We start from the raw sequence: 25,325 nt of genomic DNA, 5'->3' as shown, positions 1-25,325 counted from the left end.
TAATGAGAAGTTGGAATGAAGATGAGAAATGGTTTCATATAGATCCTTGCCACAAATGATATAGTCTATTATCGATGGACACCCATTTCCCTGTCTTGTGTAAGATGCCGGGATGTCTCCTTCAATGTTCCCATTCAGAATTACCCCATTTATATTATATAGTGCAGATAGCATTATTTTCCCTCTTTTATTAGAGCGAATGTCTCTGGGGAATTGGGGAGTAGAAGATTCCATATTTTCCTCTTCAAAGATTGTTCCCCACTTTTTTATTTCAGGATTAGAGATTTTCCCATTGAAGTCACCCACGATCATAAAATATGGGAACATATGGGCTTCTGTTATCTGTTTGACGATTTCCAGGGTATCTTCAAATAAAGTGTCGTACTTTCTTCCAGGTGGGGCGTATATGTTAAAAAGTAGCATTGCTCTTCGTGGGCTCTTATTATTGATATTTAGAGAAAGTTTGATACATTGCAAATTGGCACTGTTGGTCTCCACTATCTCTTGTTCCCATGTGTATTCTTCTCTTATTAAAATAGCCAATCCTCCTTTGGCATGGCCCCGATTTGTAGCTTCTGCAGATATATTATAAACATAATACCCTTTTTGTGAAAAGGGTTCTGTTGCCCAGGTTTCTTGTAGGGTCAAGATATCAGCCTGGTTATTGAGAACTTCCTTCATTTTATTTGTTGTTCTCCCTGCGATATTCCACGATATAAGTTTTAGACCTTGGTTAAACAGGATACTTTAATTGACTAGAACTTTTATTGCAGTTCAGCATCCCCGACAACCAGGTCCACGACTTCTCGTTATCAATGAAAGTAGCTTTGTTCTCGTTTGATTCCAAGTGCCACACTTCCCTTTCCCCTTTGTTCACACGAATTTTCAGGATCACTTCTCCCTGTCGCAAATCTCTTAGATAGGTAGCCCCTGGGTCTTTATACATCGAAGTAGATCTAGGGCCTTTGTTTGGAGTTGAATTAGAGATTAGTTGCGTGTTGTTGTTTGCGGTTTTATAGTTTTTATTTCCTTTGAGTTCAGCCTTCTCGATTACATCATATCCAAATCTATGTATTATTTCTTTTTCTTTAAGTATAATCCCAGGTATTACAGGAGACCAAAAGGAAGCCATTGCGATTTTATTTTGTCCATTTTTGTGGAAAGTTACTAAGTCTATTTCACTACTAGTTAATAATTGAAGAGACTGTATGTTTTGCAAGAGGCTGAGTATCCTGCCTCTATTAAGTGGTATATTATCGGTGGGAAAAAGTTCTTCAAATTGTAGTGCTTTTGATTGTGTATTATCGCTGGAGTCGTTATCATTCTTATTGCTTCTATTGGCATCAATACTTTCAAGTCTTGTCTCTATAACTGTCCTGATTGGGAGATATTCATCCACCTTTGGGTTCAGTGTTGGCTTTGTATCTAAACATACTTCTTTGGGAGATTCTCCTTTTTTACTCATATGTGATTTACTTTTCTCATCGTTTTTATCCTGCAAATCTGTTTGAGATATATTGTTTTTTTGGAATTTAAGCTTACGGCTTTTCTTTTTGTGAATCCTTCTAATGGGTTTTTTTCTTCTTTTATTTTTTCCCTTTTCCTCAGTTTCCTTGGTTTTATCTCCTGTTAGAGTTTCTGACTTAGTTTTAGTACAAGAGTCTTCATATTCCTTTACCAAGTCTTTGTCATATGTATCCTTTTTCCTATGTTTGTTAAAAATAGGAAATTGCTTTTGATTTTCTTTCGATTTTTCTCTAAAAAGTCTTTTTAAAGAATAGAGCGTAGATTCATTGAAAGATTCCGTTTTTTTCCTTTTGTAAGTTTCTGTGAAGTCTTCTTCTGATGTCTGAGTAGAAGAGTGACAATTACTTTGTTTGTGATCGTTATCCTTTTGTTTAGTGATGTCTTTTAATTGATTTTCTACTATTTTTGAGGACTCCTTTTTTCTTTTCTCTTCTACTAGAAATTTTAAAATGCCGATTTGGACGTCCAAAGTATGATCTGAATTTTCGAGAATGTTTCCTAAAAAAGAGAGAACCGATTCTAATATTGCCTGTAGTGAAAAAAGAGCCTTAGATAAAGGTATTGTGGATGTATCAGGGTTTTTGTTTTCGGTTAGGAAAGGGTCCAAAAAAGAATCTTGTTCTTGTGCAGAAGTTTTTTTTGTTTCAATATGTAGTAGCTTTATTTCGGGGCTTGTTTCTTCTACATTATGTTTGAATATACTTGAGACTTCTGGTTTTTGTAGGCTCCCATTGTTCTTTGTAGGAGATGATATTAAATTCGATCTATTTTGTTCTGAATTGTGATTGAATATATTTTGGTCCTCTGTTTGATTTAAGCTCTCATAGCCTTTTACAGGTGTCGATGATTTCAAGAGGCTAGAGTTGCAGTTTGTAGGTTGTTGGTCATTCAGTGAGTGAGTGGACTTATTGATGGGCGCCATGTCACTTACATTATGAAGCAGCTGGGGGGAAGCAGATAAATCAGTTAATTCCCGTAAACTCCCAAGTGGTTTATTATTAGTGGTAGATGTTGTTATATCCAGTACCTTTTTTGACGGTAGAGTAGAAAAATATTCCTTGATAGTCGGGGTTAACGTAATGCGACCAGATTTTATCGCATTATCAGTAGATTTTCTAACTGCTTCCTCAGTTCCCATGCGCTTCATAGATATTGTGCGCGAACGTAATTTTCTTATACCCATTTGTCTTTCCTAGTACAACTTTATAGTGACTTTGGAAATGAAATAAAATCTCGAAGATTCTCTTCCAAGAATGGTGTAAGAGTCAGGACGATACGCTAATTACTGCTGTTAAAAATAAGAAAATGTTACCTATTTTTTTTTAACAGGTGGTTTCCTGGCAAATTTTGTGCGATGTTGTTGGTGGGGTGGCCCGTCCCGTCCTCGATCGTCCCCGGACGGCACCAGACGGCCCGCCCTTTGCCCGGGCTTAGCTCGGCGTCCCGCACGCGTCCCGCTAAGCGTCAGGGGAACGTAATATATAGGAGGAGCAAGGGGCGGGAAGAGACTCCAGGTGCGCTCTGGTGATCCTGCGCTGCAACCTGGGTCTCGCAGTCCCAGCCCCTGTATAAGACAGCCTCACAAGGGGTTTCCAAAGCTGCCTGGCGACCTTTATGCAGCAGAGAGCAGGCAAGTAAAACGATCCACAAACACAGTGCAGAAGCTGATGCTTCGAGCGGCACCCGCGGAGCGGGGCCGTCAGCAGTTAGGGAGGCAGGCAGCCAATCACAGGCCAATCCCAGTCAGCCAGCCAATCGGTGCGGAGCAGGGGCGGGAAGAGACTCCAGGTGCGCTCTGATGATCCTGCGCTGCAACCTGGGTCTCGCAGTCCCAGCCCCTGTATAAGGGGTTTCCAAAGCTGCCTGGCGACCTTTATGCAGCAGAGAGCAGGCAAGTAAAACGATCCACAAACACAGTGCAGAAGCTGATGCTTCGAGCGGCCAAATATCAAATACACTTGCTCCAAAAAATACAGTATTCAAAGAGTTCAAAGAGACGCCAGCTTTTACTTTTACTTTGCTGAAAACAAACACGGCATGTCTCCTCTGCACCTACCGCGACTTTCACAGTTGCAGATCCCAGTGCAGGCTCCCCTCAGAATGCAGACGCCGTTTTTTTTTCCAATTCTTCTTTGGCTTGGAGGCGACGGACTCTTGCTCTGGCTCGTACTCCTGTGAGTTTGCCTATTAAAATGGCAAACTATCAGTTCTGCTCCGTTTTTCCCTTCCACTGAAGGAAAATGAAGAACAATGAAGAGCCCCGCTACTAACTAACCTTGGATCCCGAGGTAGCGTGCTACTGGCAGAAAAAGTGCTACAATGCCTCTCTAGTTCAGTGTTTCCAGCAGAACCGTGAAATAGAACATTTCCCATCTCATTTTACACATACATACATAAAAATAACCAATTAAAATCCTTTACACATTAATTCAAAACAAAATACACATTTCTATTGGTTTAACATTCCAAACATTTCCAACTGACGTAACCTTCCACCCTACCCCCAACAAATCATGCAAAAGTCAACTGTCAATAGAGGTAAACAAGTTCAGCAATGTATAAAACACTGCTCCTCAACAAATGTAGACTATGCATAAGCACTTACTTATAAGTACCAATAAAGCAAAAAGGTCTCATTACAAGCAACCAAGATATAAATACATAAACTTGATAGATATCTGTAAAATATTTATTTTTAATTGATTTTTCTTGCTTACGTACCATAATGGAACAACTTTCAGAATTCGCACTGTACGCGCACACTAAATATACCGTTACAAAAAAATGTCATCTATCACAAATTTTTCACAATCCCCGGAGACCCCATCCACCGGGGCTCAAATATAACGTTCAAGACCGTGGGGAGAGCCCCAAATCCCCCACCATCCCAGCCGGCTCCCTGCGTCCTTCGGCAGCCGGAATTGCTTTTGATCAGAGAAACCAGCTTACATACTGCTCTCTCAGACGAAAAACAATCTGCTTTCCTACTTCAAAGAGAACTCTCGCCCATCCATAGCAAACCACATAGTCCCAGGAACAGGCACCCTATAACACTACATGAGCCGACCCTCGGAGACGGTGCTCCCCAGGCCCATCAAAGGCTCAACAAAGTCCATCAAAGATTTTGACCTTGGGGATCATTGTAAATCCCCCTAAGCATTCCTATGGGATCAGGAAGTCCTATAGCAAATAGCAAACTTTTCCGATCAATCTACACACTCAATCTACACACATATACAAATAAGTAAAAAATCACATTTATTCCCACATTAAATTCAAAACAAAACACACTTTTATATTGCTTGAACTTTTGCACCCTTTCCAACTGACAAAACTTTCAACCCTTCCCCATTCCATAATCTGCCAGTTACCATAGAAACACTTCAGAGAACACCTAACTCAGCGCACAGGTGAAAAGTTCATCATACATTGTTGCAAAAACATCAAGTATGCTTGACTTGAAAATATACCAGCTTATTTTATGTAACGTTCTGTTCTATCAGTTTTTCTTAACCAATAAAAATAAGGTTTTTAAAAAGCAGAAACATGCATCCTAGTTTTCTGTAAAATGTTGTCAAACAACAAATAATTTCTTTTCTTTTTCAAAACTACATGTTGTCCACCATTTTAGAAAAATGTTACTTTTCAAACTGCCATTTCATTTACAGAAATCATCAGAGTGAATCCAGACCTCTCTTCAAAATGCTTACAGTGTGGATTGTGGGACACAGCTATATTTTCTGGAGCCATAGGTACACACAACAGAAAAGAATTCACAAAGACCTAGGTTTACCAAATGTAGACATTAAATGGATTGGACAGAGAGGATTAAAGTGGTACCAATTGATGCCAATGGTGAAATCCTTTTACATCTCCAACACCCTGACCCCATAATTGTGCACTGTGGTGGCAATGACCTAGGCACTTTGACTGGGGTAGGTCTGGAAATGCTTATGAAGGAGACCTTTATAGAATTGATGGCACCATTCTCCCAAACTGCCTTTGTCTATTCTAATGTATGCCAAAGACAGAAATGGAACTGGTCCAACCAGTATTGTCAACAGATTGAACAAGCTAGGAAACATGTGAATAAATCTGTTTCTGCCTTTCTCCGAGACTATTGAATGGGGTCAATCCACCACAACAATCTGCGTTTCAATATGCATGACATATATAGGAAAGATGGTGTACATTTTACAGATGAGGTGAACAGAGTCTTCCTCATAAACTTAAAACTCTGCATCGGTACTTATTTGTAGGTACTAAAATCTCCTAATAAACACAAGGGCTCTTTTTAGACCCACACGCCACATAAACATATACACTTCATAAATATCTAAAATGATATTCATTTTTCTTGCTTAGGTACGCTTACGGGACGACTTCCAATGTTCCAGCTGTACGTCGTCCATACGTGCTTGGTACGCGTACGATAAATCTACCATGAAAAAAATAGCCTTTATCACAAATTTTCTATAATTCCCGAGGACCCCATCCCCCGGGGCTCAACGTTAACGTTGTGGACCGTGGGAACAGCCCCAAGGCCTCCACGATCCCAGCCAGCTCCCCACTTCTTGCGGTAGCCGGCATTGCTATTCCTCAGAGAGAGCAGCTCACATGCTTACATTCTAATTTCAAACATGATTTCAACAGTTTGTTATACATTTTATAAAATAATATAGTACTGCACGCTAAAGCAGAAAAGTCAGCACAATTATGATAGAATACAACATAGAAAATAAATATACAAACTTCTACACACAACAAACTTGTAAGCAGAGTACACAGTTTAATTTAAAAGCACCCTACCACAACTAGTTTTTGAAACGCATTGTACAATAAAATGCGTCACAAAATAGGCTACATACATGCTGACTCTATAACCTCACATAGAAGAAAGAAGGCCACTCTTACGCTACTAGGAAAATACAACAAACGTACGACACACACACTCCCTCAATGTCTGGTATACACCACACCACACCCTTTCAACGCTTCCGTAACTACACACGTGACCCTATCTATAAAAAAGACGGAGCGCACATGTTGTATGCCATTTTAGAGTTGTTCTCAAAGCACCAAACAAGGGGCCCACTACTACATGTGTGACCTCTTTGGTCACTGAGTTAGTGGTGTCCATAGCACTGAGCGGGTGAAGAACCTGCAATGATGATGATGATGGGAGCACAAGTATGTCGTTAGCCATAGAGATATCAAGACTCAACACCATATATGAGCCTTCTATGTTAAAGATCGTGACTATATCATGAAGAAACTGTCTTTTCCATGAAAGGTGAGCAGTGACACTTGAGTAGGCATCAGAAGGAGTCAAAGGGTTGTAGCTGACTACATACAAAAATGCGACTTAATACTTTAGAGGAATGCACTCCTATATAATGTATTAATTTACATGTTTAATTTGTTTTCCCAATAGCAGTAAAGTTTTTATAATTGCTGAAATGTCCGTAAAATGTTCACAATACAAACAGGGACATATTATCAAGGACCGGTGTTAAAATTATCGCTGTTTTAGCTTTAGGCTTGATAATACAGCCTTTTTATTTCCCATAGAAGCCCATGTTAACATCAGAACATGGGCTTCTATGGCAATTAATAACAAGGGAGAATTATCAAGCCCATTATTGCCGTTTTATCACCGGTCCTTGATAATATGCCCCCTGGTACGTCGAAATATGACAATGAATGTCTATAAAGGCGCGATGTTATCTGACTCCAAATTAATATGGCAACAATTACCAAGCACAACATCTTTCTTTTAATTTCTTTTAGATGTACAACTTCACGATGGATTATGTATCAAGGACGACGGCAATAGCACAAGGTGAGCAAAGAAGCTTGTTTCTGAAATAACAAGTTATCTGTTAAAGGAGAGAATCTGTAGTATGCAGCAGGCGCGCAAAACACACATTGGGCTAACGAGGCTTCAGCTAGGATCTGAGTTACCCACAACCAAATGAGAGAACTATACTCTCAGACTCTCAACAAAACCTTGAAAAACCAGATAAAGGCTGACCTGGCCTATGGGGTATCCAACAGAGTTACCCACAACCAAATGAAAAAACAATACTCTCAGACTCTCAATTAAACCTTGAAATAAAAGATAAAGGCAGACATCACCTATGGGGTATCCAAGAGAGTTACCCACAACCAAATGAGAGAACAATACTCTCAGAAACCTTGGAAAGAAAAACAAACAGCATACAATGCAAAACTACTCATACACACAACACTTCCCCTTTTCATACATAAACAATAACAGCATACAGACAAAGCAACTGTAACATTTACTGACAAAAAATACATTGCTGTTAACATCCGAACATCATTTAAAACAGTTCTAGATGATTACAAATGAGCATACCCTCAACTCTATGGGTGCAATAGGTCAAACACTACCCCAAAACCCTCAGCATTACAAGAATTACTAATTGAGCACCACCCTAGAATGTAAAACACACATGTTTTAAATGTATAATAAGGACAAACTTGAGCACCGGTGAGCGATCTCTCACCCGAATTGAAAACAAAATCCTAAGTCTGTATGATCTCTATGTAATGTCCCTCTGCCAAAAATAATTATCCTGCATTGTTCAGAAAATTCACCAAGCACTGTTCGGGACATTCTCAAAAAAAAAAAAAAACAGTCCATAACGTAGGTAATCAGAGCATTCAAAGCGGAGGTTTAATAATAAAAAAATTAAAAAAACACACCTTTCTGTTGTCCGTGAAACGATATCGTCTGTGAGTATGGTAACCAAGGATACCAAGATGGCAGCGTGCCTGTTTAAGTGACGTTTATGCGTGGTGACGTCAAACGCATAACGCACAGCCGGCCAGTCGTGAAGCACAAAGGGAAACAGAGCGTGCTGAGGGAGGCAGTAGAAACAATGGCTGAATGCGAGCAAAACGGAGCAGCGCGATTGGAGGCAGAGCGAGGCAGCAGCCAAGGCACGCTCAATAACGGTAACGGAGCAGCGCAAGTGGAAGCAGAGCGAGTCAGCTGCCAAGGCACGCTCAATAACAGTAAGAGTGACAGTTACAAGTCAAAGATAAACAGTAAGCAAATATTCACCTTAGCCTCATTTGCTTTGTTTCTCACATAGATCGTTTCCTTCGTTAACTTCACAGATACGTTGAAATGAAGACTAGGGATCTTTCTTTTTATTTTAACACTGGTGACGATTTTAAAACAATCTGCTTCCCTACTTCAAAGAGAACTCTCGCCCATCCATAGCAAACAACATAGTCCCAGGAATAGGCACCCTATAACACTACAGGAGCTGACCCTCGGAGATGGTGCTCCCCAGGGCCATCAAAGGCTCAACAAAGTCCATCAAAGATTTTGACCTTGGGGATCATTGTAAATCCCCCTAAGCATTCCTATGGGATCAGGAAGTCCTATAGCAAATTGCAAACTTTTCCGATCAATCTACACACTCAATCTACACACATATACAAATAAATAAAAAATCACAATTATTCCCACATTAAATTCAAAACAAAACACGCTTTTATATTGCTTGAACTTTTGAACCCTTTCCAACTGACAAAACTTCCAACCCTTCCTCATTCCATAATCTGCCAGTTACCATAGAAACACTTCAGAGAACACCTAACTCAGCACACAGGTGAAAAGTTCATCATACATTGTTGCAAATTAAAACAGCAAGTATGCTTGACTTGAAAATACACCAGCTTATCTTATGTAACGTTCTGTTCTATCAGTTTTTCTTAACCAATTAAAATAAGGTTTTTAAAAAACAGAAACATGCATCCTAGTTTTCTGTAAAATGTTGTCAAACAACAAATCATTGCTTTTCTTTTTCAAAACTACATGTTGTCCACCATTTTAGAAAAATTTTACTTTTTAAACTGCAATTTCATTTACAGAGACCATCAGAGTGAATCCAGACCTCTCTTCAAAATGCTTACAGTGTGGATTGTAGGACACAGCTATATTTTCTGGAGCCATAGGTATGCACAACAGAAAAGAATTCACAAAGACCTAGGTTTACCAAATGTAGACATTAAATGGATTGGACAGAGAGGATTAAAGTGGCACCAATTGATGCCAATGGTGAAATCCTTTTACATCTCCAACACCCTGACCTCATAATTGTGCACTGTGGTGGCAATGACCTAGGCACTTTCACCAGGGTAGGTCTGGAAATGCTTATGAAGGAGACCTTTAGAGAATTGATGGCACTTTTCTCCCAAACTGCCTTTGTCTATTCTAATGTATGCCAAAGACAGAAATGGAACTGGTCCAACCAGTATTGTCAACAGATTGAACAGGCTAGGAAACATGTGAATAAATCTGTTTCTGCCTTTCTCCGAGACTATCGAATGGGGTCAATCTACCACAACAATCTGTGTTTCAATATGCATGACATCTATAGGAGAGATGGTGTACATTTTACAGATGAGGGGAACAGAGTCTTCCTCATAAATTTAAAACTCTGCATCAGTACTTATTTGTAGGTACTAAAATCTCCTAATAAACACAAGGGCTCTTTTTAGACCTACACGCCACATAAACAAATACACTTCATAAATATCTAAAATGATTTTCATTTTTCTTGCTTAGGTACGCTTACGGGACGACTTCCAATGTTCCAGCTGTACGTCGTCAATACGTGCTTGGTACGCGTACGATAAATATACCATGAAAAAAGTAGCATTTATCACAAATTTTCTATAATTCCCGAGGACCCAATCCCCCGGGGCTCAACATTAACGTTGCGGACCGTGGGAACAGCCCCAAGGCCTCCATGATCCCAGCCGGCTCCCCACTTCCTGCGGGAGCCGGCATTGCTATTCCTCAGAGAGAGCAGCTTACATGCTTACATTCTAATTTCAAACATGATTTCAACAGTTTGTTATACATTTTATAAAATAATATAGTACTGCACGCTAAAGCAGAAAAGTCAGCACAATTATGATAGAATACAACATAGAAAAGAAATATACATACTTCTACACTCAACAAACTTGTAAGCAGAGTACACAGTTTAATTTAAAAGCACCCTACCACAACTAGTTTTTGAAACGCATTGTACAATAAAATGCGTCACAAAATAGGCTACATACATGCTGGCTCTATAACCTCACATAGAAGAAAGAAGGCCACTCTTACGCTACTAGGAAAATACAACAAAAGTACAAGGCCCAAACTTCCATTGTAGTGATTTCTTAGTTGCAGGTCTAGTTGTCAGACCGACACACACACTCCCTCAATGGCTGGTATACACCACACCACACCCTTTCAACGCTTCCGTAACTACACACGTGACCCTATCTATAAAAAAGACGGAGCGCACATGTTGTATGCCATTTTAGAGTTGTTCTCAAAGCACCAAACAAGGGGCCCACTACTACATGTGTGACCTCTTTGGTCACTGAGTTAGTGGTGCCCAAAGCACTGAGCCGGTGAAGAACCTGCAATGATGATGATGATGGAAGCACGAGTATGTTGTTAGCCATAGAGATATCAAGACTCAACACCATATATGAGCCTTCTTTGTTAAAGATCGTGACTATATCATGAACAAACTGTCTTTTCCACGAAAGGTGAGCAGTGACACTTGAGTAGGCATCAGAAGGAGTCAAAGGGTTGTAGCTGACTACATACAAAAATGCGACTTAATATTTTAGAGGAACGCACTCCTATATAATGTATTAATTTACATGTTTAATTTGTTTTCCCAATAGCAGTAACATTTTTATAATCGCTGAAATGTCCGTAAAATATTCACAATACAAACAGGGACATATTATCAAGGACCGGTGTTAAAATTATCGCTGTTTTATCTTTAGGCTTGATAATACGGCCTTTTTATTTGCCATAGAAGCCCATGTTAACATCAGAACATGGGCTTCTATGGCAATTAATAACAAGGGCGAATTATCAAGCCCATTATTGTCGTTTTATCACCGGTCCTTGATAATATGCCCCCTGGTACGTCGAAATATGACAATGAACGTCTATAAAAGCGCGATATTATCTAACTCCAAATTAATATAGCAACAATTAGCAAGCACAACATCTTTCTTTTAATTTCTTTTAGATGTACAACTTCACGATGGATTATGTATCAAGGACGACAGCAGTAGCACAAGGTGAGCAAAGAAGCTTGTTTCTGAAATAACAAGTTATCTGTAAAAGGAGAGAATCTGTAGTATGCAGCAGGCACGCAAAACACACATTGGGCTAACGAGGCTTCAGCTAGGATGACATACTGTTAAAATAAAAAGAAAGATCCGTAGTCCATAAGTGTAATCCAGGATCATAGCCTAATTCTTCAGTTTAGATCCATAGTATTAAGATATAATCAAGAGACCCCACCAGGAGCAGTTAACCACTGCTCAGCCCTTCACATCAACTGACTCCTTGTTACAATCAACCATCTCAATATTCTGATGACATCATGTAGGCCAAGCAGTAGAGCAGGGGCAAGCATAGGAAGAATGCATAACACTTACTATATTATAACACATACCTTCCTGCACCCACCACAGTCACACCCGAGTGTGTCACAGGTCTTTTAAAGACCTTTTGCTTGTTAACGAGGCTTTAATGTGCCCCCCGCTTACAGCCCCTGCAGCTCCACTCTTCTTTTTGCTTAAACTTAAGCCCCTCCCCCTGAAAATGTTGACTGTGGTTGCGCCTTTGGCTTCACGTACACCCCCCTGTTGTGTGTGTCCCCCACGTTTTAATGTCCTTTTTTCTTTTTCTCTTTCTTACTCTCTCACATCGGTTCTCTTTCTTTTTTAAAGTTGTGGACGCTACTATCTCCACTCTGCTGTATACAACCTTATCTGAATTTAAGTAGTTAACTGTCTTGATTACAGTGAATACTTCTTCCACACGTAGAGCAGCATCTTTCAATCACCCCGATGGCACTAGGTGACAAAGAATTGAGGACCATATTATCAAGCAAGGGCGATACATTATCGCTGCTTTTATTGGCAGGAAACTGCAGATAAAGTGGCGATAATAGGCTTGATAATATGCCCTCGTGAATTCCCATAGCACCCCAGGTTCTTGTGTTAACCTGGCTGCAATGGGAATTCACAAGGGCATACTACCAAGCCCATTATCGCCGCTTTATCTGCAGTTTCCTGCCGATAAAATCAGCGATAATGTATCGCCCTTGCTTGATAATATGGCCTTTTGTTTCCGAAACAACAACAAATTATTTGTGAAAGGAAAGACTAGGTAGTCTGCAGTAGCTTCACTATGTAGAAATGTATAATTTCCTCCGAGCAGTGACAACAGATAGGTTACAACAGTCTGACAAACAGATCTTCAAGCTTATTACGCCACTTTTCTGTCACTTTTAACATGAGGAAAGTGACGCAAGGAGCTTGTAACTCTCCATCTGACTTTTCAAGAAAAACTCTCAACTCCAAACTCTGTGACTCAATGGGGTGCAACAGTCTAAGTACGGAATATTAAGAACCCACATTAAAATTCACTTTTGACAGTAGTTTTGCAACTCATTTTACGATGAATAATCAAAATGTCCTTTTGTTTCCTTCACCAAACATCCTTCAGAAGCAATGGCGGTCTATCGCGCAACAGCAATGGAATTGTCTGTAACGTATTGTATATACTTTGACGTATAGAAGCAGAGTTCAAGTCAAGTTGTGAACTCCAGTGGCCGCAGTCTTTATACAAGGAAAGCACAGCAGCCTACATATACAATGCCTTCATAGCAATGCATTAGATATAAGTCAAATAACAAGTAGGGTTTTGGCTGAAGCACAGTAAGGCTGTGCCAATAACATAATGAACAAAAAGAATTGCCAATACTGTGCAATGGTTTAGTCGTTTACCAAGGTAATGAACTAACTATCGCTCATCCCAAAGACCACTCTTTCAGTCATGATAATTATCAAAAATAATTGATTTTATTTTGTTTTGGTTATATTTTTCTTTTTCTTTTTAAGTAAGAAAGTTTTTCGAGTTGGTAGAAGCACCAAATGTATGATTACAACTCACATCTATTACATTTGTCATATACAATCTAGGATGAAGAAAAAAGGACTATTAGGCTAAGGATTGAAAAGAAATGGGCAAAAAATGCCAGAAATCGAACCCCGAAGGTTTAACATTTAACATATAACACTTATAGACAACAAATTGACGACAGACAGGAACAGATATATTAGAATTAAGGGGAAAGAGGGAACTTTTCCTTTATCAAGAGATACATTTTTTATTGAGGGGCCCTGTAAGGGTCCTGTTTTAAATTGAACAGGTGGGCCTACTCCACTAAATGGAGGAATATACGGATACAAATTCTTTTTAGAAATAAGACCATCCAACATTATTGTAATCAAAACATATTTTGAAAAACGGTTGGTCTATAAAGCAAAATGAATCAGAAAAAAAGGGGGTGGGGTCGACGCGTTTAGAATACCTGAGGTTTGGGGGATTCTCTTCAGGACCATACAACAATATCTGGAAGACATACATTAAATAACGTACTGTCAGTTATTCATATGGGCGACATTCAACTTACATACGGCTCAGCATATGCTCAGTTCATACCTGGTTTGTCTTGTAATATTTTTCATGGCCTGGTGGATGAAAAAATAATAAAGTATACTTGTCTAACGATCTTGTTTTCAAAATGAGGCTTCTATTGAAATATCTGAGAATGATTTCACTTACATGTATATTCGATCAAATGGGTCATTTATATGTCCGTGAATATCGTTCCTTTAATGAGAGGTAGTTTGCTCTCTAAAAGAAAAGGAAAAGGGTGTAAATGCGTTGTAAAACGGCGTTTCGGTGTCAAAAAACGTCAGCTAAATATACGGGAGAATTAGTGCATAGTACGCCGGAAAAATCTGCTGTTGTTACAAATCTGATATTGCGAGGTAACGTCGGGGAAACTACTGCCAATATTGTGACACAAATAACAATTAACCCCATGTTTTGCCTGGGTGTTCTGGAAATAAAGTGCTTGAGTTTCAGGAATCCGGTGTGCGGCGCTCTTTTGTTTCTGTGGAGTTCTACAGGAAGGGAAGATTGTTTGGATTTTAATGAGGACCTCCGTCCCCATGCGCCGAGGCCACCCTGAAAGTGGTTTGGCTCCTGACGGAGAAATGCAGTTGGAGTGGAATGAAAGTGAGCCAAACCCGCATGTATCCTGCCAAAGAAACAGGTATGAAATGTCAGCCTTGAATCGGAATTTGGTGGATGTTCAGGCAAGGGAGTGCAGTTTGACACGTGTCTTTCTGCCTTTGGATTTCCGTCTTTCGGGACACTTTACAAAATTAACACAGCGGCGACATGTGGCAAAATTAACACACTGTGAAAGTCAACACGAATTATTTTAAAGCTGGAACTCTCTGATATGGAAAAAGAAAGAAAGAGAGAATGTAAAGCACAAAAGGATGTTGAATGACTTTCATGGTGCATTTTGGGACTTGCAGTGTACAAGCATACTACGTAGCAAGTTGTAGTTCAGTCAGGCGCTTTAAATGAAAGCGTCACACAGTGAATTCAAGAAGTCTCACCTGTGATCAAGGCTACACGTTAGCTGAAACGCGTAAGGAAATGGACTTTGAATAATAACCCCATGTTTTGCCTGGGTGTTCTGGAAATAAAGTGCTTGAGTTTCAGGTATCCGGTGTGCGGCGCTCTTTTGTTTCTGTGGAGTTCTACAGGAAGGGAAGATTGTTTGGATTTTAATGAGGACCTCCGTCCCCATGCGCCGAGGCCACCCTGAAAGTGGTTTGGCTCCTGATGGAGAAATGCAGTTGGAGTAGAATGAAAGTGAGCCAAACCCGCCTGTATCGTGCCAAAGAAACAGGTATGAAATGTCAGCCTTGAATCGGAATTTGGTGGATGTTCAGGCAAGGGAGTGCAGTTTGACATGAGTCCTTCTGCCTTTGGATTTCCGTCTTTCGGGACACTTTATAAAATGAACACAGCGGCGACATGTGGCAAAATTAACACACTGTGAAAGTCAACACGAGTTATTTTAAAGCTGGAACTCTCTGATATGGAAAAAGAAAGAAAGAGAGAATGTAAAGCACAAAAGGATGTTGAATGACTTTCATGGTGCATTTTGGGACTTGCAGTGTACAAGCATACTACGTAGCAAGTTGTAGTTCAGTCAGGCGCTTTAAATGAAAGCGTCACGCAGTGAATTCAAGAAGTCTCACCTGTGATCAAGGCTACACGTTAGCTGAAACGCGTAAGGAAATGGACTTTGAATAATAACCCCATGTTTTGCCTGGGTGTTCTGGAAATAAAGTGCTTGAGTTTCAGGAATCCGGTGTGCGGCGCTCTTTTGTTTCTGTGGAGTTCTACAGGAAGGGAAGATTGTTTGGATTTTAATGAGGACCTCCGTCCCCATGCGCCGAGGCCACCCTGAAAGTGGTTTGGCTCCTGACGGAGAAATGCAGTTGGAGTAGAATGAAAGTGAGCCAAACCCGCCTGTATCCTGCCAAAGAAACAGGTATGAAATGTCAGCCTTGAATTGGAATTTGGTGGATGTTCAGGCAAGGGAGTGCAGTTTGACACGTGTCTTTCTGCCTTTGGATTTCCGTCTTTCGGGACACTTTACAAAATGAACACAGCGGCGACATGTGGCAAAATTAACACACTGTGAAAGTCAACACGAATTATTTTAAAGCTGGAACTCCCTGATATGGAAAAAGAAAGAAAGAGAGAATGTAAAGCACAGAAGGATGTTGAATGACTTTCATGGTGCATTTTGGGACTTGCAGTGTACAAGCATACTACGTAGCAAGTTGTAGTTCAGTCAGGCGCTTTAAATGAAAGCGTCACACAGTGAATTCAAGAAGTCTCACCTGTGATCAAGGCTACACGTTAGCTGAAACGCGTAAGGAAATGGACTTTGAATAATAACCCCATGTTTTGCCTGGGTGTTCTGGAAATAAAGTGCTTGAGTTTCAGGTATCCGGTGTGCGGCGCTCTTTTGTTTCTGTGGAGTTCTACAGGAAGGGAAGATTGTTTGGATTTTAATGAGGACCTCCGTCCCCATGCGCCGAGGCCACCCTGAAAGTGGTTTGGCTCCTGATGGAGAAATGCAGTTGGAGTAGAATGAAAGTGAGCCAAACCCGCATGTATCGTGCCAAAGAAACAGGTATGAAATGTCAGCCTTGAAACGGAATTTGGTAAATGTTCAGGCAAGGGAGTGCAGTTTGACACGAGTCTTTCTGCCTTTGGATTTCCGTCTTTCGAGACACTTTACAAAATGAACACTGCGGCGACATGTGGCAAAATTAACACACTGTGAAAGTCAACACGAGTTATTTTAAAGCTGGAACTCTCTGATATGGAAAAAGAAAGAAAGAGAGAATGTAAAGCACAAAAGGATGTTGAATGACTTTCATGGTGCATTTTGGGACTTGCAGTGTACAAGCATACTACGTAGCAAGTTGTAGTTCAGTCAGGCGCTTTAAATGAAAGCGTCACGCAGTGAATTCAAGAAGTCTCACCTGTGATCAAGGCTACACGTTAGCTGAAATGCTTAAGGAAATGGACTTTGAATAATAACCCCATGTTTTGCCTGGGTGTTCTGGAAATAAAGTGCTTGAGTTTCAGGAATCCGGTGTGCGGCGCTCTTTTGTTTCTGTGGAGTTCTACAGGAAGGGAAGATTGTTTGGATTTTAATGAGGACCTCCGTCCCCATGCACCGAGGCCACCCTGAAAGTGGTTTGGCTTCTGACGGAGAAATGCAGTTGGAGTAAAATGAAAGTGAGCCAAACCCGCCTGTATCCTGCCAAAGAAACAGGTATGAAATGTCAGCCTTGAATCGGGATTTTGTGGATGTTCAGGCAAGTGAGTGCAGTTTGACACGAGTCTTTCTGCCTTTGGATTTCCGTCTTTCGGGACACTTTACAAAATGAACACAGCGGCGACATGTGGCAAAATTAACACACTGTGAAAGTCAACACGAGTTATTTTAAAGCTGGAACTCTCTGATATGGAAAAAGAAAGAAAGAGAGAATGTAAAGCACAAAAGGATGTTGAATGACTTTCATGGTGCATTTTGGGACTTGCAGTGTACAAGCATACTACGTAGCAAGTTGTAGTTCAGTCAGGCACTTTAAATGAAAGCGTCACGCAGTGAATTCAAGAAGACTCACCTGTGATCAAGGCTACACGTTAGCTGAAACGCGTAAGGAAATGGACTTTGAATAATAACCCCATGTTTTGCCTGGGTGTTCTGGAAATAAAGTGCTTGAGTTTCAGGAATCCGGTGTGCGGCGCTCTTTTGTTTCTGTGGAGTTCTACAGGAAGGGAAGATTGTTTGGATTTTAATGAGGACCTCCGTCCCCATGCGCCGAGGCCACCCTGAAAGTGGTTTGCCTCCTGACGGAGAAATGCAGTTGGAATATATATATGAGGGCAGGAGCGCTGTTGTGTGACCTCTCATGCTTTTGGGCACCTTTGAACTGCAAAAATATATATATATATATATATATATACATACATATATATATATATGTATGTATATATATACATACATATGTATATATATACATACATATATACCTACTGGCGGCCGCCAGTAGGTATATATAGTTAGGATTTTTTCTCTATGGGACTTTTGAAAATTCTATGTCTAATACCTTTGGCGTTTGTGGACGGAATCGGCTGAAATGTTCAGGAAAATGGCACATTTTGTTTCTGAGCTGCCCCTGAAAATTTGGGGGGGTTTCCTCAAGGGGGGGCCGAGAAAAAAGGGGGGTCCCAAAACATGTTTTTCCCATTCATTTTTCCATAGGGCGTTTGGCCTCACTTTTAGCTCGAACGGCTGAATGGATTTGCACGAAACTTGGCAAAATTGTAGGGACTGTTAGCCCGATGTGCCTTTGCTAGGTCTCAATATATGTGCTCCAGTGGATTTTGAGAAATTAACGTTTTAAAAAACAGATATATCTGTGACAGCGTCCCGGGTAGCGCTCCTGTTCGTGAACTTTTCGCGTAACGGAACTTTGCGAAGCGAAGCTGATTGGCTCTCTGGTGTCTGTCAACATTCTAAACAGTCCGGAACGGCCGCCATCTTGTCTCTCGGTAGGATCGAGAGACAAGAGGAGGAGAAAAACGAAGGGGGAATTTATTGAAAGGGGGCAAGGTAGACCCTTCTTGACCCCCTAGGAATGATGTTGGGGTTATTAAAGGGTCCCGTGGGGCAAATAAAAAAAAATAGATTTTTTGCGGTAGAAGCGCTTTCCGGTTCGCAAACCGGGTCACGAAACGGGAATTCGCCATTTTGTGTTCCTTTTAATTAAATTACAAGATGGAGGAAAAACAATGTGAGAAATGGGTATAAGGCGGTACGGGAGACGTATCCTGACCCCCTATGTTTTCTGAGGGTGGCTGAGGATGCTCATATATGTTGATACATGTCTTCCAGCGGCTGCGCGTGAGCGTTTTTTTTTTTTTGCTGTGTGATGTCTGTTAACGTTCGATTCGAAGGACCGCCATTTTGTCACTGCGAGTAAATATATTGTTAAAAATAGTTGTTATAAATTAATCCGTATTGATAAACATTGTCTGCGCCATCTTGCCTTTTTTCCAATGCCACACTTTTGTCGTGCACGGCAGCCATTTTAGATGCCTTGACCAGACCCACTCTCTGCACGCCGCTGATCCTTAGCATGGCTCCCCACCCTCGCAAGCATCTCCCCCACGCATTGGTCACCCCCGCTCTCTCTCTCATGCATGGGCCATAAACCTCCCCCCATCTGCGCTGCTCTTCCCTGAGAATCACACCCTGTGCCCGCCCGACACCTCCCTTTCACCCTATTCACTACCGCACCCTCTGACACTCCTCTTCCTCTGTGTCTGATTGTCCAGGCCGGTCCCAGGCTATCACCTAGCCCTGCGGATGTAGTTTATGGCCCCAACTGTAAAGAATCACCCCTCTTCAAAGGAGTTACAGTAGATCAAGGCCCCCACCCCATGAGATCCGTCACACCACACGCGTTCCTACTATCTGATAATGATCCTGTATTGTGATTGGGGAGGGGATTCTCACTGTAAGGGTGTGTGGGACCGAGCCTGAAGCGGAAGATTCTAGGGATGCCTTTTTGTACATCTTCACAATTATGTGTCACATTAAAAATATATAGCACTCCAACAAAGTAGTAGGATTATAACACTTTAATAACTTATAAATATATACAACGCTCCAACAAAGTAAACACGTAATTTTTTTTTTTTAAACAAAGCAACAATGGGCTGCTTTGGTCTGTCTTTTAGTCGGCAATCCGTCTGCCTGTGAGGTGGCGTCAGTAGCGGTCCGTTGTGCGAATAGGCCGAAGGCAGCACAACGCGCCGAGATCCGGAAGGCACCCAGGTGGTGTCCAGTAAGTTGCCGCACTGGTCTTGGCATCCTACAATGCTGCGCCGAAAAACGGCGTGGGGCGCCCGGGGGGGGAGGCGGCGCGAACAGGCCTCCCCCGCCTCCCCAGGTGGAGGCTCCTCTGCTGCAGTGGGGCGCCCCTTTAGCGTTTCAGTCGCCATTCAGCTGTTTACCGCCCGCTTTTGCGGCACTGTGCCTCATCCGCCATTCAGCTGAGTTGCGCCCGCTCTTGCGGCTACAGCGTCTCGCCCACCATCCAGTTGAATTGCGCCCACTCTTGCGGTGCAGCGATAGGCGGCTGCCACATGGCAGCCGGCTCTTCGGATTTGGGCCTGGTCCACTAAAATGGCCCTGGGACACATTTGAACTCGGACATTTGCCTGCTAGGGCTTGGGCCCCATTCCCGAAAGTGTCCCCTCAGCCTTGAAGATTCTACAAAAGTCATAGGGGCCCCCGACTCCCGCAGGCTTCCGGTGGGGAGCGGCTGCCATGATTGTTTGCGGAATGGCCACGACGGAGCCACGAGATGGTGGTGCTCTCATGCTGACGCCAACTTCAGTCTGAAATATCCAGAAACACTGTAGACTACCAATTCGATGACTTCCGGTGGAGCCCCAACGTGACCCGGTAGGGAAGAACTTGCCCTCCCCTCTTTTGACTGATGGTTCTTGTTGCCTGTCCCCTCGGTTGTCATCTAACGGAACCTTTTTGGACTGCCAAGTGAGAAAAAAAAAGGTGGGGCTTTCATCATTTGGGAAAAAAAAATGTTTCAATCCAATGAAAAGTGTTATTTTTAGGTCATATGATCAAGCCTTCCATCATTAGGAAACCAAAAGTAAAATGAACCAATGAAAAGTTTTATAAACAAGTCACATGACCTGTTATGCGGCTTTGGGCTATAAAAAGCCTACAAAATCCGTTGGCCTGTGAGGCGGCGTCAGTAGCGGACCAATGTGCGAATAGGCCGAAGGCACCACAACGCGCCGAGATCCGGATGGCACCGAGGTGGTGTCCAGCAAGTTTCACTGGTGTGGCCATCCTACATTGCTGCGCCGAAAGACGGCGTGGGGTGCCCGGGGGGGGGAGGCGGCGCGAACTGGCCTCTCCCGCCTCCCCAGGTGGAGGCACCTCATCTGCAGTGCGGTGCCCATTACCATTTCACTCGCCGTCCAGCAGAGTTGCGCCCGCACTTGCTGCTACAGTAGGCCGAAGGCAGCACAACGCGCCGAGATCCGGATGGCACCGAGGTGGTGTCCAGCAAGTTGCCGCACTGGTGTGGCCATCCTACAATGCTGCGCCGAAAGACGGCGTGGGGTGCCCGGGGGGGGGGGGAGGCGGCGCGAACGGGCCTCTCCCGCCTCCCCAGGTGGAAGCACCTCATCTGCAGTGGGGCGCGCCTTAGCGTTTCCCTCACCGTCCAGCAGAGTTGCGCCCGCACTTGCTGCTACAGTAGGCCGAAGGCAGCACAACGCGCCGAGATCCGGATGGCACCGAGGTGGTGTCCAGCAAGTTGCCGCACTGGTGTGGCCATCCTACAATGCTGCGCCGAAAGACGGCGTGGGGTGCCCGGGGGGGGGAGGCGGCGCAAACGGGCCTCTCCCGCCTCCCCAGGTGGAGGCACCTCATCTGCAGTGGGGCGCCTCTTAGCGTTTCACTCGCCTTCCAGCTGAGTTCCGCCCGCTCTTGCGGCACAGTGCCTCACCCGCCATCCAGCTGAGTTCCGCCCGCTCTTGCGGCACAGTGCCTCACCCGCCATCCAGCTGAGTTGCGCCCGCTCTTGCAGCTACAGCGTCTCGCCCACCATCCAGCTGAATTGCGCCCACTCTTGCAGTGCAGCGATATGCGGCTGCATCAGGACTCTCAAAATGGCGGCCGGCTCTTTGGATTTGGGCCTGGTCCACTAAAATGGCCCTGGGACACCTTGGAACTCGGACGCTTGCCTGCTAGGGCATGGGCCCCATTAACGAAAGCGTCCCCTCTTTTGACTGATTGTTCTTGTTGCCTATCTCTTCTGTTGTTATTTAACGGAACCTTTTTGGACTGCCGAAAGACCGCTGGTTGGTGGAGACATTTTGACTATATCCTGGACCTGCCCGGCCTCGCCCAAAATGGCGCCGGTATAAATGGGACTCGTAACTCCTTGTTGTGTACTGGTTGCCCAACCTTGATATCACGAGATACGTATGCAGTTTTGAAGCATATGGCGGGTGGGGACGAGTACTGATTGAACATTTGGACATCCCTATTGATATTAAGTTCTGATGTGTTATTGATTACTGTACTATTGAAAGTTCGAATTAACGTCACCCATGGTACTTGCCCGCAAATGTATATCTAGATAATTTTATTGTAACTGGCCCTGTCGTACTTTAATTATAAAATGTACGTCCACCGATTCCGCAACTGTTAGACACCTTAGTTCTTGCAACCTAATGGGTCGCCCGTTACGTTCTTCTACAGTGTAAATGTCCCCTCATCATATACGATTCCAGTTTGCTCCGTGGCCGGCCCACGTGGTTATAGGCCCGTATTTGTATACTGACATTTTCACAATAAAGGTTTTTAAAACAAAACATGGTAGTAGTACCTAGATTGGTAAAGTTTTGAATAATAGCCACTGTTTTCGAATCAGTAAAAGGCAAGTGAAATAAAGCAGCCCGATTACATGACGGTTAAAAGGTATAATACGCAGGAACGCAGTAAAGATAAATGGTCAAGGGCTGTTGTGTTTTCCACTCCTGCAACATAAAGTGATCGATAAGAATCCAATATTCATGCCTATCAGCGACTAAGACAGCAGGCCGAGCCTCTTTTGTTCAACGGCTCCGTCATGGGACGAAGAAACGCCCTTTTTCTCGAAATAGGAATATTTTACTTGCAGGACAGTTGTAAATTTCCCGGGAAAATACATTAGCCTGGAACATTGTTAGTGATAAACTGTAAATGCATCTGGGCCCTTTGCTTTACAAGTCAGAGTGAGAAAAAAAAAGGTGGGGCTTTCATCATTTGGGAAAAAAAAATGTTCGAAAGCAATGAAAAGTGTTATTTTTAGGTCATATGACCAAGCCTTCTATCATTAGAAAAACAAAAGTAAAATGAACCAATGAAAAGTTTTATTAACAAATCACATGACCTGTTATGCTTACGATACTGATCATGTCATGAATGATGTAATATGTGACATGATCAGCAGTGGATTGCGGGTGCGCGATATATAGTTAGTGCAACTAACTATATATGACATTTCAATGGTTTTGTGTGAGTAAAATAAGGTTTTGTAAATGCTAATTCCTAAATATATATGGTCTATAACCCATGGTTTTTTCAGTGAATTCTCAAGGTTTTGTAAATGCTAATTCCTAACTATATATGGTCTATATCCTATGGTTTTTTTAGTGAATATATATATATTACCTACTGGCGGTCGCCAGTAGGTATATATAGTTAGGATTTTTTCTCTATGGGACTTTTGAAAATTCTATGTCTAATAACTTTGGCGTTTGTGGACGGAATCGGCTGAAATTTTCAGGAAAATGGCACATTTTGTTTCTGAGCAGCCCCTGAAAATTTGGGGGGGGTTTCGTCAAGGGGGGGCCGAGAAAAAAGGGGGGTCCAAAAACGCGTTTTTAACATTGAGTTTTCCATAGGTCGTTTGGCCTCACTTTTAGCTCGAACGGCTGAATGGATTTGCACGAAACTTGGCAAAATTGTAGGGACTGTTAGCCCGATGTGCCTTTGCTGGGTCTCAATATATGTGCTCCAGTGGATTTTGAGAAATTAACGTTTAAAAAAACAGATATATCTGTGACAGCGTCCCGGGTAGCGCTTCGGTTCGCGTACTTTTCACGTAACGGAGCTTTGCGAAGCGAAGCTGATTGGCTCTCCGGTGTCTGTCAACATTCTAAACAGTCCGTAGCGGCCGCCATCTTGTCTCTCGGTAGGATCGAGAGACAAGAGTAGGCCAAAACGAAGGGGCAAATGATCATAAGGGGGCATAGTAGATCCTCCCTGATCCCTTATGTTTGATGTGGAGGCTTTAAAAGGGCCCCGCGGGGCATAAAATAAAAAAAATAAAAATCGTTTTTTTTTCGTGGTGTGCGCCTGGTACGCGCACCGGAAAGCAGTCCGGGGAGCGTACTATAAGGAAACAAGAATGATTGACTTTTAACATATTGTATGTTTATTGATTGTTCGTTTTGTTGGTTTTTTTTGTTTTTTTTTATTTACGTAGCAACAAGTAGGTACCAATGCAGAGTCTAAAAATCAATAAACACCGTCTCCTTTGTAGATATCTTGCAAGTTGTTTCTGAAGTTTTTGTGGTATATGGAATTCATACCATAGTCTGTCTGGAAAGCAGAAACACCATGGAGGCAGGAGATGATAAAGAGATGTTAAATACACATTGGAGATAATATAGTGGAGCTAAGCCCGGGAAAAACTGTGGAGTTTGAGTGCAAATGATTCATAAGTAGTGATTGGTGTATTTCCATTGCTGAAAACAGAAAGTTAGGGTGCATTGATGTGTTCTTTGAAAGATGTAATTTGAATGGTTATTTAAAAATGATGTTATGAAACATTGCAGTGGATTAGCAGGTGTACTGAGAGTTCAGAGTTCATTTGAAACATTGTTGTGTGAACTTGTAAACATGAGAGGTCTGGCAGGCGGTAGTTGCTATGGAAAAAGGGCAGAAAGGGCAGAGGGGGGAAGGGTGTTGATTTGAAAATAGTGAGGGAAGATTTTTGATTGGCTGATATGAGAGATATGTGTGATGAATATCAGCGTTTCAGTGCCTTTGTTGGTTCCAGCCTCTGGAGTGCATACCTTTAATTCTGCTAAAGAAAAATTGGTGTGTTTCTGAGACTGTTTTGAAATTCAAAAAGAATTTGTAAAGGTGAGTTATCGTTTCTATATTTTAGATAAAGACTAGTATGCTTTTTTGCGTAAATAAGAAAGCCAGCTGTGTATTTAAAATGATGTTTTAGGTCAAGTGTTTGCATTATGCTTTCAAAGACGATTTTGCATTCTTTTACCAATTGTAATTGCAGATAATGTAAAGTATTAGTACTGACAAGGTGTGGTTGTACATAGGAGCTGTGCTGTGTTTTCAAATTATGATCAGAAAATCGTTTTTAAGGAAAAGGCATGCTTTAAAAAATTATGAGAATTTATTTACTTGTGATGTGACTCCTGCAATGCGTCGCTTTTGCGGAACAGATGCAAGATGCATCTGTGTTGTTATTGCCCCATGCTGCTCTACAGTGTACATGTAAAAAATGATGCATAAGTGTTGCACGGGCATTGTAAATACTCTCCTATGTGTGCTTAGCCATTTCAAGTCACTTCCCCCTGGTTCAAGGGCCTTGTAAATACGTCCCCATGTGTGTCTGGTCATTTGTATTCACTTTCCTCGTGGTGC

This window comes from Lissotriton vulgaris, chromosome 4_1 (assembly GCF_964263255.1).
Source record: "Lissotriton vulgaris chromosome 4_1, aLisVul1.2, whole genome shotgun sequence".
Taxonomy (NCBI): Eukaryota; Metazoa; Chordata; class Amphibia; order Caudata; family Salamandridae; genus Lissotriton; species Lissotriton vulgaris.
The sequence above is the reverse complement of the archived record's forward strand: the minus strand, read 5'-3'. Positions refer to the sequence as shown.